This window comes from Haliaeetus albicilla, chromosome 19 (genome assembly GCF_947461875.1).
Source record: "Haliaeetus albicilla chromosome 19, bHalAlb1.1, whole genome shotgun sequence".
In the NCBI taxonomy this organism is placed as follows: domain Eukaryota; kingdom Metazoa; phylum Chordata; class Aves; order Accipitriformes; family Accipitridae; genus Haliaeetus; species Haliaeetus albicilla.
The window spans coordinates 17,078,465-17,096,681 of NC_091501.1; the positions used below are offsets into that span (position 1 = coordinate 17,078,465).

Below are 18,217 nucleotides of genomic sequence, written 5' to 3' on the forward strand. Positions count from 1 at the left end.
TGTGTCTTCATGTATATGTTCTCCTTTTCTCCATAATAGTCAGCAAAGAGAACTCTCTCATAATTCAGAGTGAAAGGAATGATGAAAATTCATGATCCAGATATAGATGATAAATGAGACAAGGAATTTTCTTTCACAATGCCACCAAGAAAGATCAAACCAGCCCTTAGTTTCATTCAAATCCTTTGAATTCAGTGGGTCACATTTATAACTGATAAAATTTCAGGAAAAACACTCACTGTAAACATGGGCAAAAATTTGGTGTTAATTTTGCCACATATTCTAGCAAATTCAACAAAAAGGAGCATTTCCCGGTGCGAGGGAGCAGGAAGGAGGAATGTGCATGTGTATAAGTGGAAGCAATGATGAAAGTTCTGTCTTGCTCAGCTAGAGAGTCATTTGGGGCCAATTTTTCTGGGCATTTTGAAAGAAAAACCCAGGCTCAATAGATTTTAAAATCAGCTTTGAGGATGGTTTAAAAAAGAAGGTTGTTTTTGAAAGCAAAGCTAAACTTTAGGAATCCAGAATTAAAGGAATAGAGGTGGAGTACCAGGGAGAAGTTACAGAAATGTTCAGCCTTCATCATATGATCAGGTTGACTTTGTCAACACCTTGTTTTCATCACAACTACTAGTAATTTGAGTAATTTATAGAATTAGTCCATGATATCTGCATACTTTGGAATAGAAAAACATTCCTGATGGTTTAACTATGTTTGTAGTTAACTGTGATTAGCTAATAATTTTTTCCTATTTCTGGCCTCATTAATTTCTTTTTACTGTATTGGTTACAAAAGTCTCCCCTTAAAATATATGTACAAAACCTCAATGGATGTTATAGTAAACTTTGCACTGTGTCATTCTAGGTCTTAAAACAAAAAAATAATGAAATAGAGGCAGTAAAGAAAGGGAACAGTATAGTAATTTTGATCTGTGCTTTTTGTTTCTATGACTGACTAGCATGACTACAAAAAAATCCTTTAACCTTTCTTGCTGCAGTAACAAGTCAAGCTTACATATATCTGTACCTGTCCTGAGCTTAATTCAGCTTAATAAATTTCTATAAAGTGCTTTGATCAGTTTATTTAAATACAAGGCATGACTGAAGCAAAATCTGCTCTTAATGTTATATTTTCTAGTGCTGAGATGAATGTTGATAGAACAAAAAAAAATGAGAAATGCAGAAGGAACACTACACAATAGCCTGGAAAATCTTCTGCACATTCCCTGTATGCTTTATCTTCCTTATTTTCCCTCAAAGAAACAAAAGTAAGATGTAATGTCAAAAAAGGAGGATATTTGGCCAATTCATTGTAGAGGAAGAAAGCAAATGCCTTACTGAAAAGTAGGACAATTCTGTCAAAAGTAGGACAGCTTACTGCACATTAAGTACCTTTGGATTATGCGTATTATATCATGTTTACTTTACATACACAATTAGTTCCAGTGACTTCAAAGTGGGACCTCCCGCATGAGCTAACTGAGGAAGATTTATCCCACATGATAAAGCTGTAGTACCATATCAAACAGGGTCAGAATACACATCCATCAAGAAAAGAATCTGGAAAACAGCTATAGCTGGTTGAGCTCATGTAGAAAACAAAAATGTCACTGACATTTAGTCTAGAGATCAAATCAGATGAGAAAAACAGAGTACATCAATGATGCTGGAGCAGGTTACACAGATTAAAATTCTAGACCTGAGCAGCTAAATTTAATCTCAGAATAACTGTGCAAAACCTCTGAACTTTGTGTGCCTTTAAGATAAGCATAAGGATGAGATCATTTAAGTGTTGGCAAAGGGTGAAAAAGACACAGCATGATGGAGAAATTTTTTATTAAAAGCATTTTTTTCTTAATTCATTAATGGATAAGTAAATTTTTAGTTTTCCAATGGCATTTTGAGGACAGTATTTGCAGAAGCCCTCCTCCAAAAGCAATGGATCTGTAAGTATATCACATGCAGACTGATTATTTAGATTCCATAAGGTAGGGTGTTTGAGTTGTTGGGCTTTGCCCTCTCAGAGGCTGTGTGTGCATGGTCCAGGTAAATCACTCCTGGCTAGACCTACAAAGGAGCCCAGCTCCAGAGGAGAGCCTAGAGCTTTGAGTAAGGCTGCTTGGCTCCTTACACAGCACATGGGAAGTTAGTTCGTACAGCACAGGATACATAGGGACCAGTACCTTGAGAATATGTATTGCCTGAGCTGGAAATAGAGGCTGCTAAGGAAAGGATATCTCTTGAGTCCCTTTTAATGTTGATAAGAAGGGTAAATAGAGAGCTCTGAGAGAGGCAGAGTGGTTAAGTGAGAGGATTTGAAGGTTGGTAATAGTTACTTTATGTAAAATGTTTGATCTGCTACCTTGAAGGTTACAGCAGGCAGTGTGAAAACATCAGTCCCGCAACTGGTGCCCAAAGTATGCCTAAGTCCTGTTTAGTTGCCAGAGCCCTTATCTGGATATAACCCCTATGCTCTGGGTCTCAGAACCCCATCTATAAAATACCAGAGTCAACAAAGCAATGCTATAGGTGATGCATATATAGTGTTTTACACAGTACCAGGACCTGAGGGCACTAATGGACCTTCATGAGTGGTGCAATTGGTACGCTTGAGGGAAAAGATGCCATCCAGAGGGACCTTGATAGGCTTGAGGAGTGAGCCAACATGAACTTTATGAAGTTCAACAAGGCCAAGTGCAAAGTCCCGCACTTGAGTCAGGACAATCACCAGTATCAGTACAGACTGGGTCGTGGATAGATTGAGAGCAGCCCTGCAGAGAAGGACTTGGGTATACTGGTAGATGAAAAATCAGACATGAGCCAGCAATGTGCTCTTGCAGCCCAAAAAGCCTGGGCTGCTCCATTCTTGTGAGACCCCACCTGGCTTATTGCATCTGGCTCTGGGGTCCCCAATGCAAGAAAGACATGGACCTATTAGAGCAAGTCCAGAGGAGGTCAGTGAAAATGATTAGAGGCTGAAACGCTTCTCCTATGAGGAAAGGCTGAGAGAGTTGGTGTTGTTCAGCCTGGAGAAGAGAAGCTTCTGGGGAGATCTTCAATTCTTAAAGGGAGCTCATAAGAAAGATGGAGACTTTTTACCAGGGCCTGTAGTGATAGAACAAGGGAGAATGGTTTTAAACTAAAAGGGAGTTGATTTAGATTAGATATAAGTAAGAAATTCTTTACTATGAGGGTGGTGAGACACTGGAACGCATTGTCCAGAGAAGTTGTGGCTTTGAGCAACCTGATCTAGTGAAAGATGTCACTGCTCATGGCAGGGGAGATGGACTACATAAAGTTCCTTTTGAAGCCAAGCCATTCTACGATCCTATGATAATGGCCTTGACCAGCCTCACCTGGGACCACCACCCTGCCCATGGTCCCAGACGCCCTATTTCAGCCGAGACCCTGCCTCTCACTGCTCTGATTTACTGCTTAGCCTCCCTGGATGGACCCTAACTCATGCTGCAGGCAGCCTGCCTCTGGCCCTGACTCCGGTGTGCGCCTCAGACTTATGTGACTGGTATTTCTGTCTCCTGGGTGGACCCCAGACCTGACTCGTTACCTTGCCTTGTCTGGGGCTGTTAATGGGATCTGCCTGTGTCACCACCCTGGCCCTGTTGCAATGCGCCTATTGGCATGGGTGGCCCTTGGCTTCCCTCTCGTCCCTCCTCATGGGGTAACCCCACTCCTGCAGCTCCCTGATGTGTAGGCCTTTATGCAAGGGGTCACCTGATCTATGTTGTACCAAAAATTGTCCAAGACTTTGGTTTTATCTCCAGGAATTATCGCTCTCTGTCATTCTCCATAGAAGGGAAAGCTTAAAGCCTGCTGACCTGCCTCTTCAGTAGAAGGACCCCTCCAAACACACCCTTCTCACCTGTGTCTTCAACAAGTGCTTAGTAAGCCTCTCTTAACACAGAAAACCTTGTGGGTATTATGCATAACTTCACCTTGATCCTTGACATTATCAGTCTTGTATGTGCCAAACAACGACATCAACGGTGGCTCCTGTCCCTCTCCCCCAGGGAGACCTCCTGAGGCTTGGAGCAGAGCTAGAAATCCAGCAGGATATGGACACTGCTTTCCTGACACAATTTCTCAACCCTTTCATCCCATTCCATTTAAAAATTAGCTTACACAGATATATCTGTGATTTTTTTAGGAAGTGTGCTGAAATATGCACTGACTGTGCAAAAAATATGTGGGAAAGTGAAGGTGAGGGCAGATTAGTATGCAGAAACTTAATATAACTCCAGTGCACTACTCCCTTCCTTCAAAATAAAAAGACATATTTGCAAGCAGGGCCTGTGTGGCCTGTTTGTCTGAACCAGTGATCTTCCAGGTCTGTTTGTGTGCATTCAAAATGATGCTTCTGTTGGCAGGAAGAAAGAGCCAGTGCTCCTTTACAAGTTTATCTATAGATATAATTATATGGGGAAATTTCCCTCCATCTGTGTCAGAAACAAATGTCAGCATCCAAGACACAGAAACCATGTTTTTCCTTGATTTAAATTCAAAAGACTTAATAAAATGAGTTAAGAAAGGCAGTGGCTGTGAAGAGAAGTCTCAGAGCACAGAGGTGGGAGTCAGTAAGATCTGAAAAGTAATTTACATTTGAGAAGTGGTGTGGCCAGAAATTAGGTTTCCCTTAAAGTTTCTAAGAGATGGAAAAGAAAATGTGCGTTCTCTCTCTCAAAAAAAGCTGTGTCTGACCCACAAAGTGTCTACTAGGGATTTAAGTAAAACAGGCAGCGCTTCGAACATCAGAACTACCATGGTTCTAAGCTAATGAAAGGATTTGCTGTGGGGAGAGCCAATGTCAGTTGAATGATGAAAATTGTAACCTTTAATAGCACCTTATCTCTTCAAGGAATGGAGGCTGATCCCAGGTTTTCCATTGACAGGGAAACTTGAATAAGATGGCTTACCGACTGAAAATACCGATCTATAGATATCTACAAAGACACTGAAATATGAAATGACACCTCTTCACAATCTCCTGTGCACTGAGTGAAACTATCTTTGTCTAACAGGTAGGAAAATGGGGTAGACCATGTATTAAGTGCTGAGACTATAGAGAGAAGCTAAATCAGATTCTGAATTTCCAGGTACTGTGCTTAAGCTACATCCATCTGAAAAAAAAAGAAAAAAAAAAATTGAACAACGATTAGATTTAAATCTTATAATGTATTCCAGCTATGCTATCGATTAACAACTGAGAATCTAAATGTCTGAAAGTCTCCATAACAATTGCACGGATCTAGTGAACACATCGGTTAGCTTTTTCAATGTGAAATTTGGTACTTTAAAGGCGTAGTGAATGGAAAGACAGGTAATTTCTAAGTCTAATTGTTCATTATAGCTCTTTGTTGACTCAGTTTTAAATGGCTCTCTTTTATTAGTTTAACAGAAGATTAAACTTAATGAATGTGCTCATTAATAAAATACTACTGAGCCCTAAACCCATCCATTTCATATAGTATTTTACTATGTACCACTGTAATAATATAGAAGTTTTAAATGCCTGTTAAAAGAACAGTAACTGAACTGAGGCAGACTGCCTACTTGCAGCAGTGCTCTACTGAAGAGAGAAATGGTTGACAAGAGGCAAACCAGATGCAAAGAGAGCTGGAGTTTGCATTAAAGCCAACTAATGGGCAAAGTACATTTAGAAGCTCAGCTGGAGGGATGACCAAGTGCCCTTAATAAAACAAAAAGTGCCGAGGGGATGGATCTACTGCCAAAAGCGTTATTCTACATGTAGGTCACACCAGAGCTTTATGGACTGCCCTGCTGTAAACAAAGAGCCCGGTTATCACCTGCTAACTCTCTGTGTTGAAAGTAGAAAGCCAGGAGAAAAAGTTGGGTGCATTTTGCCAAGTGTGTCGTAACCCTCAAATTCTCCCTTTAATATAAAGAATCTCTCAAAGCTGTGAATTTTGACTAGAGTCACGGGCCAGAGAGACTATTGTCCACATTTTTTTAATTCCCAAAGTTTACAATGGAATATGTGACACCTCTCAACTGGCTTAGATGAAATCCGAGGAGCAGCATTTTATTTCCCTTGGTTTGCTTTTTTGGCTTTTCACATTTTTGTCTGAGTTCTTCATCTTGCAATCTTAATATTGCATTATTGTTCAATACAACTAGAATGCTAAAGGCAGCTATAGAGAGATGCTGCTTTGAAAAGAGGCACAATGCTTTGTAATATGGAATTGAATGGCCCTCTAGAGCTTCTAGTTGAATAAATCAAAAATTTTACTTTGAAAACAGGATTGAGGGAGCTTAGGGGAAGTGATTTTTTTTAAATGTAAACTGTTTTCTAAAAAGAAAAAATGAGAAATTATCACAGGCTTTGAAGAATAAGTGGGAGAGTTGGAGCCTCTACAGAATAGAGGGAAACATTTGTCAGCTATCAGAAGGACTAATCTTCTTCAAATGTTTGAGGAAATATGATCAAGATCGATTCTTTATTCTCCTTCCTGCCAGCCCTGTCTGTTTAGCTGATGGGAAGGCTTCAAGGGGGTTGTCCTGCACAATGGAGAAGCCCTAGTGGTCCAAATACTGTCATGTCCCAACAAAGTCAAAGTTAGCATAAATGTGATACAACTTTCTTCTTGCCCAAACGCTGCGGCTTCCAAGACATTGGAGCAGCTTCATTTAAAAATGAGGATTCCAACAACTCAGAAAACATGCTCGTGATCTCTGAAGTGCTGTGATGACACTGAAAATACTTTCCCCAGAATAGATAAAATAGCTGGAGTTTCTTAGGTAGATGTGATTTTTACTTAAAAATCTTTAAAAAATTGTGTTTTGATCCTGCAACTTCTTATTTGAATATAACAAAAATTGAAAAATGCATGTATAATATAATGCCTATATGCATCCTCCTGCAAGTGAAAGACTATTTGCTATGCTATTTTATTTAAACGAACTCATTCTAATCCTTATCCTGTTACTTTCAAGTTGATTCCTATTCACAGTACCTCACTTTTGCAATAAGTAACTTCTACTTCTTGTGATTTTTCAAACATGAATGCATTCATTTTGTCTTGATGAATTACTAGATGATCCAGCTACAATTATTTAGTAAGGCATAATAAAAAGACCCCATTCCTGAATCTGTGTGACTACATCAGTGCTATGTAGTTTCACAGAGGCATTGAAATCATCTCTGATTTGAGTAAAGGTTATATAAATAAAAGTTTACTTAAAAATAAGGAATGTTCTTTCTTGCCAGCCAAAATCTCCCAGTCCCCAAATTATGTATGATATAAAATATACACACACACCATTTCTTCTGCTGAGCACGATATAACTTATTACTAATCATATTCCCCTCTGAGTCATTCTTGCCTAACTACATTGCATATAAGAACAGTAAATCCACTGCGGTGAGCAGAAGTTCCGTTTTAAGGGGGTTAACGGTGTGAAGAAATTAAAGAACCGTGGACTACTGTGTTGGTGAAGTTTTGGACTGCAGTTATTAAAATCCTCAAAGAGGTAAACTTCTGCAAGCTGAAAAGAAGTGTCGAGTATGCCTAAATAAACAAATATTTAGGCTCAGACACCTCAGACTTTAAATCAAACAACATCTTATGAGGCCTTTGTGACTTCTAAAGGCTACAGAATTTTTTTAAATTTTAATCATTTCTCATGAGTTCATCCCTTCTGACCTTTGTATGACAAGGATTTTCAGGGGGGGAAGAAAATATTTCATCATGCAATTAGTGAATGAAGCACTCCTAGCTGTCATTTCAGCAATCCCACTGTCTGTTTAGAGATTTTTAATTAGAAAATTAAGCCATGTTTTCTGTACACACTAACTCTAATGACTATGACTGAAACCATCATCTGCACCCTAACTGAACAGGCACAATCATTTCTCTGTAACCTCTGGAAATCCTTTTTTCAGCAAGTGCTCCCCACGACTACTGTTCTCTGCCTTTGTGGAGAGATTATGCAACTTACATATTGCATTTACTATCCCTCTGCTTGCCCTTTCATAATGTGCAGCTCCTTTCTGAGCAGCTGCCAGTGTTTTTTCCACTATTTTATGTGTGTCCGTCCACCTTATAATTCTCTTCTTCCTTGATTTGTGTCTCAAAGGGATTCCTTTCTGCAGATCATAGGAGAGGTTTGCATATGTCTAAGAATAAAAACCACGGCCAAACATGCAAATTGCAAATAGGTGCCAAGATGTCTTGCTCTTTCCCAGCGTAAGGGAGAGGTTCCCACTACAGCAAAGAAAGATGATTACACAGAAAAAAAGTGGGATCCGTTGACAGAAACTCCAGTTTGAGTGCCATCAAACATACCTTATTCCCTTTCCCTCCCAGTTTCTTCTCTTTCACATGACTGCTGTTCAGGATTTCACTTTCAAATAAATATTTGGCACTTGTATCCAAAAAGACAAACAAATATGCAGAGAAAATTTTGCCTGAGTAAGTGAACACTCCTATTCAAAATTCTGTGGCTAGATGAATGGATAAGTGACAACAGTGATGAATAAATAGTGCTTGGGCCTGCCAAAACCCAGCATTAGAAAGTATAAACAAAGCAGTACTGAAAACAGATGGATTCATTTTAAGTTTTATCCCTTTTCAGTCAAGAGATGCTAATGAGGCAACTTCACTTTGTACCATGACCCTGACACATTGTGTGCTAACACCAGCAAGGAGCTGGACGGACGCGGGGTCTGAGTGCCAGCACGCAGCTGCCTTTCCGCAGGACTCAGTAATTATTACCAAAACGACAAAAAAGCACAAATCTTCCTGCTGGATAACGACAGAAGTGAATTGCAATAGGCATCAGAGCTATGTAATTCCAGTAATTAGGTATTTGTGAGTATTTGCACTGGGATCATTGTAGAAAGCTAAAGCATGGGGATTTGTTTGCTGGGGGAGGCGGGGAGGGGGGGCACGGCGCTGAGATGAACTGAAATCTGGTGAGATTTTACAGGCCTGGGAACTGCTCTATCAACCCATTGCATGTTTACTTTGATGATAGCCAAAACTTGGTGGGTATCGGAGGCAGGTGCAGTCTGTTTGGCGATTGGCAGCAATGTGATATGGCAACTTTTTCCTGAGGAAATCATTCTTTTAACTGCTCCTCTTAGAATGCAAGTAACAAAGGTTCTAACAAAAAATAGAGGTTATAGGAGTTTCAGTTCCAACTGGTTAAACCAAATTTTAAATATAATGAAGTTATGCTTGAAATAAAACTCCAGATTTGAAAGTTATGTATATTTGGGATGCTCTGGTCCAAATACCCAAAATATAATAATGTGTCTGAACAAAAAGCCAAGAAAAAAATATATCTACTTGTCTGGACATGTGGATTTGGATACTGTTTCTAGAAGCAAATTGTAAGAGAAATAACATCTCCGAGTGACAATCACTTATTTTTAAAGTTCACAAGGGAACTTTCTAGCAGTGGGTCTCAACTTTCCTGTGGTCTAATCCCCCCCAGAAACTGCTGCTGCCTGATGCTCTTCTTCTGCCTCTTCTGTCCTCTCTGTGCTGCACCTCTCTCTCTGTCTCCTTCCCCCCTGTGCCTTTGACACTGTTTCCTTTTGGATGGAGACTTGTTCACTTTTTTTGCTCTGCAGCTTTCTCCTTGCATCATTGATGGGTCCAACAAAATTATTTCTATTTTTTAAAAAGTCATATTATAGAGAAATGATGTCTCCAGCCTGTACTGCTAGCAGATGAAATATCTTCTGATAGAGCTACGTAAAGTCACTTTTCACGCATATTTTCCTTCCAGGCATTGTGATCCTACTTCTGGCCTTTGATCCTGTTCTGGGAAGCTCACGTGTGTCCCACGTATAAGTACAGCCTTCACAGCCAGCACTGGTGGGATCTGTGTTGGGACACCTGCAAGCTGGAATGTGTCTCACCTGTTGAAATAAGTAGTTTATAGCTACATGAAAGGTAAAGGAAATATATATCTGTGGAAAGTAAGGTTATTTTAAAGAGAAGACAGGAAAAAACAAGCTTGTGACTTCTCAGCCAGCAGGGAAATCAAATCATAAACCAGAAGTGTTTGAAAACAAAAGCCACGACACTCCCTGCTTTCTCTTCCACTCTTTGTGTGATGTAACTCACCTTCAATACACTCAGTTATCTTACAAGGGTTGTTGTAAAGTAAGACATTCATATATATATATATATATATTTGAAGTATGTTTTCCCTACAATAATTTTGTAGTACTGTTACTGTTATTTCTAAATGGAGAATTGACCCTAATTCTTTGTCTGCACTAGAGCAAGAGGCCTAATGGCTTTTTCTGTGCTTGAATATATTTGCTGAAAAGAGTTTAATAACATAATAATGTTGCTGTCTTCTGCTGTCATTTCTCAGGTTGTCTATAATTTAGTTGATTGGACCAAATTCCTGAAAGAGTTCTGGTATTCTAGATCATTTCCTAATCAAATATGGTCACGTTAATTATGTAATTTTCCTTATCCTACGGGGGGGAAACATGTTTATTGTTATTCATTCCATGGAGATTTTGAAATCAAAATCATATCACAGTCCCATTTCCCATCCTTCCATAGCCTTGATTCATTTTTGTGTACTCACTTGGAGAATGCCATCCTGCTCATACTTTCTTATCAAGGAAATTGTGTTATCAAATGTATATGATTTGTTGACCAACAGTGGGAGCTTCATGAGATTGCAAAAGAGCCACATACCATATTCATCACCACATCGGGTAAGTTTTCTGGATTGTTGTTGCAATTTTGTTGAATTAGGTGGCGCAATGGTTTTCCATCAGCAAGAAGATGATAATAGTTATGTAAGGTGAGCAATTACTAAGCTTCCTGCGGACAGTCCAACCACAGGGAATATTCTTAATTTAAAGAAGCTATAACTGCCAGTATATATATTTTTTCTTAAACCTTTCTAACTTTGGCTATCAAATGCAATAATAAAGTGTATTCCCTGTTGTTCTTGTTCAGGGACTGTGTCTAATCCTGGAGTTACTGGCATCTGTATATCATTTCAATGGTAAATTACAGCTGGGATATGCTAACCCCAAAGTGTGAGTAAGAACCGTTTCTAAATGATTGGAAGCTTCTTGGCACTTTGTAGTTGATTTATAGTAATTAGCTTAGTCTTCATTGTCTTTTGATAGTTTGTGTAAAATTTGTGCTATTTTCTTAGCACCAGAGCTGATTGCTTTCTCAACAGAAGAATGGTATTTCTGGTGAAAATTAGATTGTAGCTAAACCTCATTTCATGTTAATTGCCTTTCCTCGCTGACAACTTCCTCTCCTTGTGTCCATCCGTCCCCGTTCCCCCCCACCAGTATTAGCAGAGGAATGATGGAAACCTGGAACACCAATTTTTCATTAACATTTCCATGGGGAAGATGTAATTTCCTGACCCACTCCAAAATAATTTAAATTTCAAAACTCTTTTGACTACTAATTTGACCAAAAAGGTAATAAATAATATAAATCTAGTAATGGCTAAAATTAATTATCTTACTTTAGATATCTTCTGCTCAGTTTTCTAATAATGTACTCTGTGATTGCCTAACAAGAGACTAAGCACAAGAAATGCAAGAGCGTAACTTGGAGCAAAATTTGTGCTACTTATCTTTATTGCCAGTAAATAAGATTAGAGTAACTGTTTATATATCTGTTAAAAGCTACTCTCCTTGAAAACAATAATGAATGATGACTTTTGTTGTTTGGAGGGTGATGGAAACCTGTAAACAGGTTAAAAATTGACTTTCTTTGTCAAAACGGATGGTTTTCAGGGCTTATGCCCATGACAGAGCTGTCCAGGGAAAAGTAAACTTAGAGCTTTATTTAGACAAGGGCTAACATTTTAAATAGTAATTGAATAGTTACAAGCAGCAGTGAATTTGGCCTTTGACTGCCATATTTTGTATTGTTCTGTTGGTTTGTTTAGTAGTCATTATAGGATAGCTTTGTTCACAATTGGAGGCACATGTTTTCATAATTCGATGCTGCTGACTGGGAGCAGGATGAAAAAACTGGGCCGCAGGGCAGATGAATGAGACTTTCATTGGCTTCATTAAGAACATCACATGCTTAATTGAGAAACCCTAATGAAATTCAGGAAAACTTTTCCAAATCACCTTCTTCCTTGGAGATACCTGAATTCTGGAACTCTGGAAAGCTTCTGAAACTTCTCAACAAATGATATTTTGTAAGTGTGAACTAGAATCTGAGGAATAACAGAAGAAATAGAAATTAGAAGCTATTTTTAGAGGATGATCCTTATCGTACCTTTATACATAAAGGATATATGATTCTATAGATGTAGATGTGGTGCTTAGGGACATGGTTTAGTGGCAGACTTGGCAGTGTTAGTTTTACGGTTGGACTCGATCTTAAGGGCTTTTTCCAACCTAAATGCTGGATTCTATAAAATAAGACTCTCTGAAATCTGTAGGATATATTTCCACAAAGTGCTGGGACATTATATAGACAATAGCTAGCTCTACCTCCAGTGGTTTAAGAATATATTATACATGGGTCAAATTGTTTCTTCTTATGCCACTTATTCTATTCACTATATGTGTTCTCTTTTAATGACCTTTAACTGTTTATTAGTGTTTTTCAATAAATTATATTGCAAGAAAGAGCTTCAAATAGTATTTGACTGCTAACTGAAAAATCTGTATCCTTTCTGGAGTAGCAGAAACAATGTTCTAAAAATATGAAATATCCTTATTATTTTACTAAATATATGTAAGTTTGGTTCACAGCTCCTCTTTCCCTTTGTTCAGCTCTTTTGCTGAGGGTTTTTTCCCTATACTTCCTAATATTCTTTTGTAAGGTCCCAATTATATGCAACACTTCAGAATATGTGTCAGTTTAAGGACACTAGTAATGCTCTGTCTGCCCAGAAAAATCAGTTTTGCATGTGCTTAATTCTTATATTAACTAAGTATTTTCTTATTCTGTACATGCCTCTCTAGAAGAGAGAAGACTTAAATAAATTCAGTAGGCTTGGGCACTTTGGTGGAGTCTTGATTTTAGCATACATCTCTATCTACATTATAATTGTATGTATTCTATCTTTCTAAAACATACCTGAAATAACTCTACCACTTTCCTAGCTCTGGCAATTATTCCGTGCTTACTTGCTTTTAATTCCAACATTTGTTCACTCTCTGGGAATAATGACAAACACCATAATTGTACAAGATTTTTATAATTAAAAGAATCCCTCCCTTCTATATTGTAAACTTAAACATTAATGGTAAACCCTTTCAAAATCAACTTCTGGTTGTTTCTAGGAAGATCCCTTAGTGCCACATGGAGTTCTTCTGAATGGTGGGCATGGAAAAAGAGTTTAATTAAAATATTCTTCCTTAATCTGAGAGATGAACCTTAGAATGGTCTTTGAGAACTTCCCAGAAATTAAATTTTCATAGTCAGGATTCAACTTGGATTTCCCCTTGAAGGAACCATTAAAGGAACTAGTGAATTTAAAATGCGTATAAAGTGACACAGAGTTTGATAACTTAGCAGGATAATTCTGTTCTAATTTAGAAGAAAACAACAGTCTAACTTCTTCAACTTCTTGAAGCAGCGATAAAATTCTAAATCTACTCACATCCTCCAAATAGTCAAAAACTTTAATGAACACTATGCTAATCAATAAGTCAAACAAATAGCACCAGCTCTGAAGGCAAGCCTTAATAATGTGCCCTTAATAATATTAAAGACATGGTATAGCCAAACCTGATCACATAAGTCATAAATTCATTAGCTCATTCATCCTAAAAAAGCTGGGGTTTAAATCAGAAATATGGATAATATAAACCATCAGTGTGTGTGTGGGGGGGTGTTTGGTGGGAGTCACAATATACTTGCTGCTCCATTTTCACCGAGTGCCCAGTTTACACTTACCAAATTGTAGCTGGAATAAGTTTCCATATATAATCTACTAAGACATATATATACATGTATATTCGTGTGTATATATGTATACATATATCCATCTATGTATACATAGGTATATAAATATTTTTATCTTGATCCAGTCAAGTATGCAGTTCGGTAAGCCTGCCCATATACAGAAGTTCCATATGTGTATTTGCAAGACAGGGAACTAAGTATTGAAAGAATATGCTAAAAATTGAATGGTCTGTGTGATTTTTTGTTTTATGCTAGATTGGATTTTGGCCAGTATCTGAAAAAGCATCTGTTTTATATAAAATATTAAGAGGCAAAATGGCAACAGTGGCCATGTGTCCAAAAATTTTGTTTTATTTCAAGTAGCCAGGAGCAGTATCTTCCCTCCCTCTTCTCCCCATCATTTCATTTTCAAATCTGGTTCTGAAAATAATTAGTGTCAATGTCCAAAGCATTATAATCTGAAGATTCAGTTTGATATCGCTGTTGTGTGTAAGCTCATTTTTATTATTATCATTAACATAAATTTGTATGTGTATATTTTTAGTCACTTATCAAATATGAAAAATAAGTAACGCTACAATATTGTATTTAAATGGCAATATATTTCTATTATTCATTGTCAGTGAATGATGACAGAAGGTTGTAAAAGTAGACAGATCATATAGATTTGGTGCTGCCAGTCCATATTGGCTTGATATGGGCAAGATGCAGCACTTTTTTTTTTAAAGTAATTATTCTCCTAATCGATGTGTTTGCCCTGAATAAAGCAATTCTTCCTCTGTGTCAAACATTTTCAGAATCATAACTCTTAATTTGGGGAAAAAAAATTAGACACTGAATGAAAATTCCTTCCCTTACTTTCATAAAGTAAGATTTATAAGTAGCCTGATGAAATAATCTGCTGGGGATGTGTGCTCCAAATATCATGCTTAGAAACCTTTTCTTCATGAAAAGTGCAGGAGAAATGGACAATTTTGTTCAGCTATAATTATACTATCTAAACGTTTGTCTGAAGGAGAGTAATTGAATTCCTTTCTTCAGTTGATTTAGCTTAACTTTGAATATTCCTTTGCAGGCGTAGCCCAAGAGTAGAAATTCATGTGCAACAAGTAACCGTACCTGTGACCACCTGTGAAGGATGCAGCAATGTCTTGTTTTTCTTTTGTGTTATTACAGTCTCGCATCATAAGGAAACTCAGAAATATTTCATGATGTGCTGTGATGTAAGAACTATTTTTATATCCTGAATGGATTTTAATGTCTTTGGAAGAAAAGCACTCTCTCGCTCGCTCTCTCATGTACACACACATTCAGTTTGTTATCAGATTAAGATAGGAAAACATGTTCAGATCCTTCTGAATATTTAATGAAGATGTGTTACTGACAACTCAAAAAAGCAAAAGAGGCTACGTAGGACTACTATACCATCCTTCTCCATCCTGATCAGTATTTCAACTTAACAAGTGGACTTGTTCTCTGAACTCTTTTAGATCAGCTTTCTTGTTTTGAAGTGAGCTGAGCATGACTTCATCGATGTTGGCATTAAACATATGGCTGGGGAGGTTTTTTTGGTTGGTTGGTTTTGTTTTTTAATCTTGAAAGGCAACTTTCACACTGACACTAAATTCCAGTTTGGTGGTTTAGTGAGGGTAAATTCATCCACCAGCCTAGACAGACCTTGTTGGGGGGGGAGGGGGTGTTTGGTTTTGGTTGTTTGAGGTGGGTTTTGGTTTTGGGGGGGCGGTTTCTTTGGTAGTGATACTTCAGTGTTTTCTGAAAGTACTGCTGTTTTGGAGCCTGGAACTCTATTTGTTCATTTTCATTTTCACAGAGTTGTTGTTTTTTTCTTTTTCTTTTGCATTTGAAAGAAAACAAAGACCTTGGATATCATAATAGCTGTAACTGGTCTTCATTAATATTTATATTTCAGTCCCTAAATGATGATACCTAAGAAGCATTGGCTGGGAACCTATATGGGTGTGTCCTCATCAGTATACTCCATCATGTGAATAGTAAGATTTTATTGGGTTTTATTTGTTTTGGGGGATTGAGGGTTTTTTGTTTGGTTGGTTTGATTTGTTTCTCCCCTCTTTTTCACTTCCTGAGACTTCAGCTTAAGTTGATGAAACACTGTATAAACCCACTTCGTGTTTTAAGGCTCTAAGCCAGACAAATAATTTTAATAAGGTGAACCAAGCCTGTAACAAAGAAAGAGAAGGAAATAGAAAAAAAATCCACACCAGACCCTTGAGAAGTTCTGTGCTTTCTCTCCTGATGCTGGCATCAGCCATGGAGGTACTGTTAGAATACCATAAAGCACTCTCTGAGGTAGAACTCGTTCTGCCTTTTTTAATTAAAAACCTTTGACTTCATATTTTTTTCTTTTTTCTTACAACAATAATCATCTATACTATTACCTTTACCTTTCCAGAGTTTATGTTCTGAAGAACAGAGTGAAGACATTAGCATATATTCTATGGAAAAAGAAAGCCTATGTAACTGGACTGAAAATCCACATTTGGAAGAAGTTAATTTCTCTGGATGTTTAAAATTACAGACAGGTGCTCATCATAAAGGAAGGCAGCAGTATCTTTCTCATGAAAGGTAATGGGACTTAGATGGCAGACGGCACGTTAGACATTTGTACATCTTCTCGGCTGAATCTCTTTCAGAAAAGGTAGTAGTGAGAGGATTGTCCCTGCCTTTAGGAGCCCCTCTTGAGGCAGGCACAATTTTTAGCCTTGATTTCAGAAACTGTACTGCAGGAGCAGCCTGCCATAACTCCTGTGTGCTCTGCTCCATTACAGTTTTATCTGATAATATCTATCAGCTAAAATAACACAGGCCATATCAGCTTCAAGTAGGGAGGAGAGGCAGAAGGAAATGGTGGTTTGAAATGCAAACTGTAACCCAGCTGTCTGCTAGTCTTTATTAACTCAGCCGAGCTCAGCATTGTAGGCTTTCTCCACACTAAAGAGGGGGAGAGAGTTTCCCCTAAAGAGCCATTGGGGGCAGAGGTCTGACCTAGTCACTAAATTGCCGCCTAGAGGAACGTTTGTCTCCCCCTCCCCAAGCTTGTTGGAGGATTCACAGGAGATTAATCTCCCCAGGGTAGAGTCATCCTTTGTGAATATCTCCTGACACATCGTTGATGAGATGCAGTCTTGCTGCTCATGACATAGGATGCTTCAAAGCTGCATAAGGCTCCGCTCAGCACCCCCAGTTCATGACCCGCTGTCTGACAGCGTTTGTGTGACAACAGACATGTACAGTAACGTGTTGCGTCTGTGTTTTATGAACGTTCCAAATCTGGGTTTAACAATATTTTCTCGGGCGCTGAGAAAGTCTGGGAATTTGATCTTGGCATGCACTTGGAGCCAAAAATATAGAGCAGCAAATGGGCATATGAAAGACCTGGCGGAAATTCACCCCTGTTGTCCCAAATGTCACTCTGAACGTTCTCAGAGACTTGTAGACTCCTGATACACTCAGTCATGCCAGTGTATCCAAATGTAATGAGCTGGACCTGTCAGAAGCAAGTCCCAGTCAGTATATTAATTCACTAGCTTTACAAATGTGATTCTTTAAAAGATTTTTGTCTTTGTATTATAGATTTTTGTGATTTAAACTCTGAATTAACAGCTACTGCAATATTTGTCTTAACAGCCTGTGTCCCATTACACATAACTGCAAGCATGCATAGGAATGCAGATAAACTACTGTTACCGGAGGGATATTTTAACTACCACCATTCAGTAAGACTTATTCACTAAGTGGGAAACAGTGTCTAATTTCTCAATGCTCTAGCAAAGTGTCCTCAGTTGTTCCGTAAGATAATATAACAATGATATCCAGAGTGTGGGTGTATGCTTACGTTTTGTTTGCTCAAATACCACATTGCACTTAAGTTGGCCTTTAATCTATAGTAAACTCTTCAAAGTTTTCCTTTGTACGTTATGTTCAAAATAAAGGCAATGATACATGGTAGTAGATGCCAAATTCAGCTTGCAAAACCATAGCTACTGTGACTAGTTAACAGCTTCCTGATCCTTCACTGCTGCGTGTTTCTTGCTTTGCAGGTAAGTATTACGTCATTTTTAAGACTGAAATATCTATTTTTTTTCTTTATCAATTGTGTTATATCAGTGTCAGCTGTGTATGAAACTTGTTTGGATTGGGATTTCATTATGAATTTGAAATGGCCCAGATTCTTTTAAGAGATTGTCTTAAAACATCTCTGATAGACTTGGGCAATTTTTGATTATGCTTCAGAGCCAGCTGCTGACTACAGGATGAAATCAAAA

General features: G+C 38.1%; 1 long non-coding RNA gene across 1 annotated transcript; it reads left to right on the top strand.

The window, feature by feature from the left end:
• The first annotated feature begins 14,975 nt into the window (after positions 1–14,975).
• LOC138690011 (uncharacterized) lies at positions 14,976–16,494 on the top strand. The gene is made up of 3 exons (XR_011328785.1): positions 14,976–15,136; positions 15,844–15,925; positions 16,345–16,494. It is a non-coding gene; the product is annotated as an uncharacterized lncRNA (long non-coding RNA).
• Positions 16,495–18,217: the final 1,723 nt, after the last annotated feature.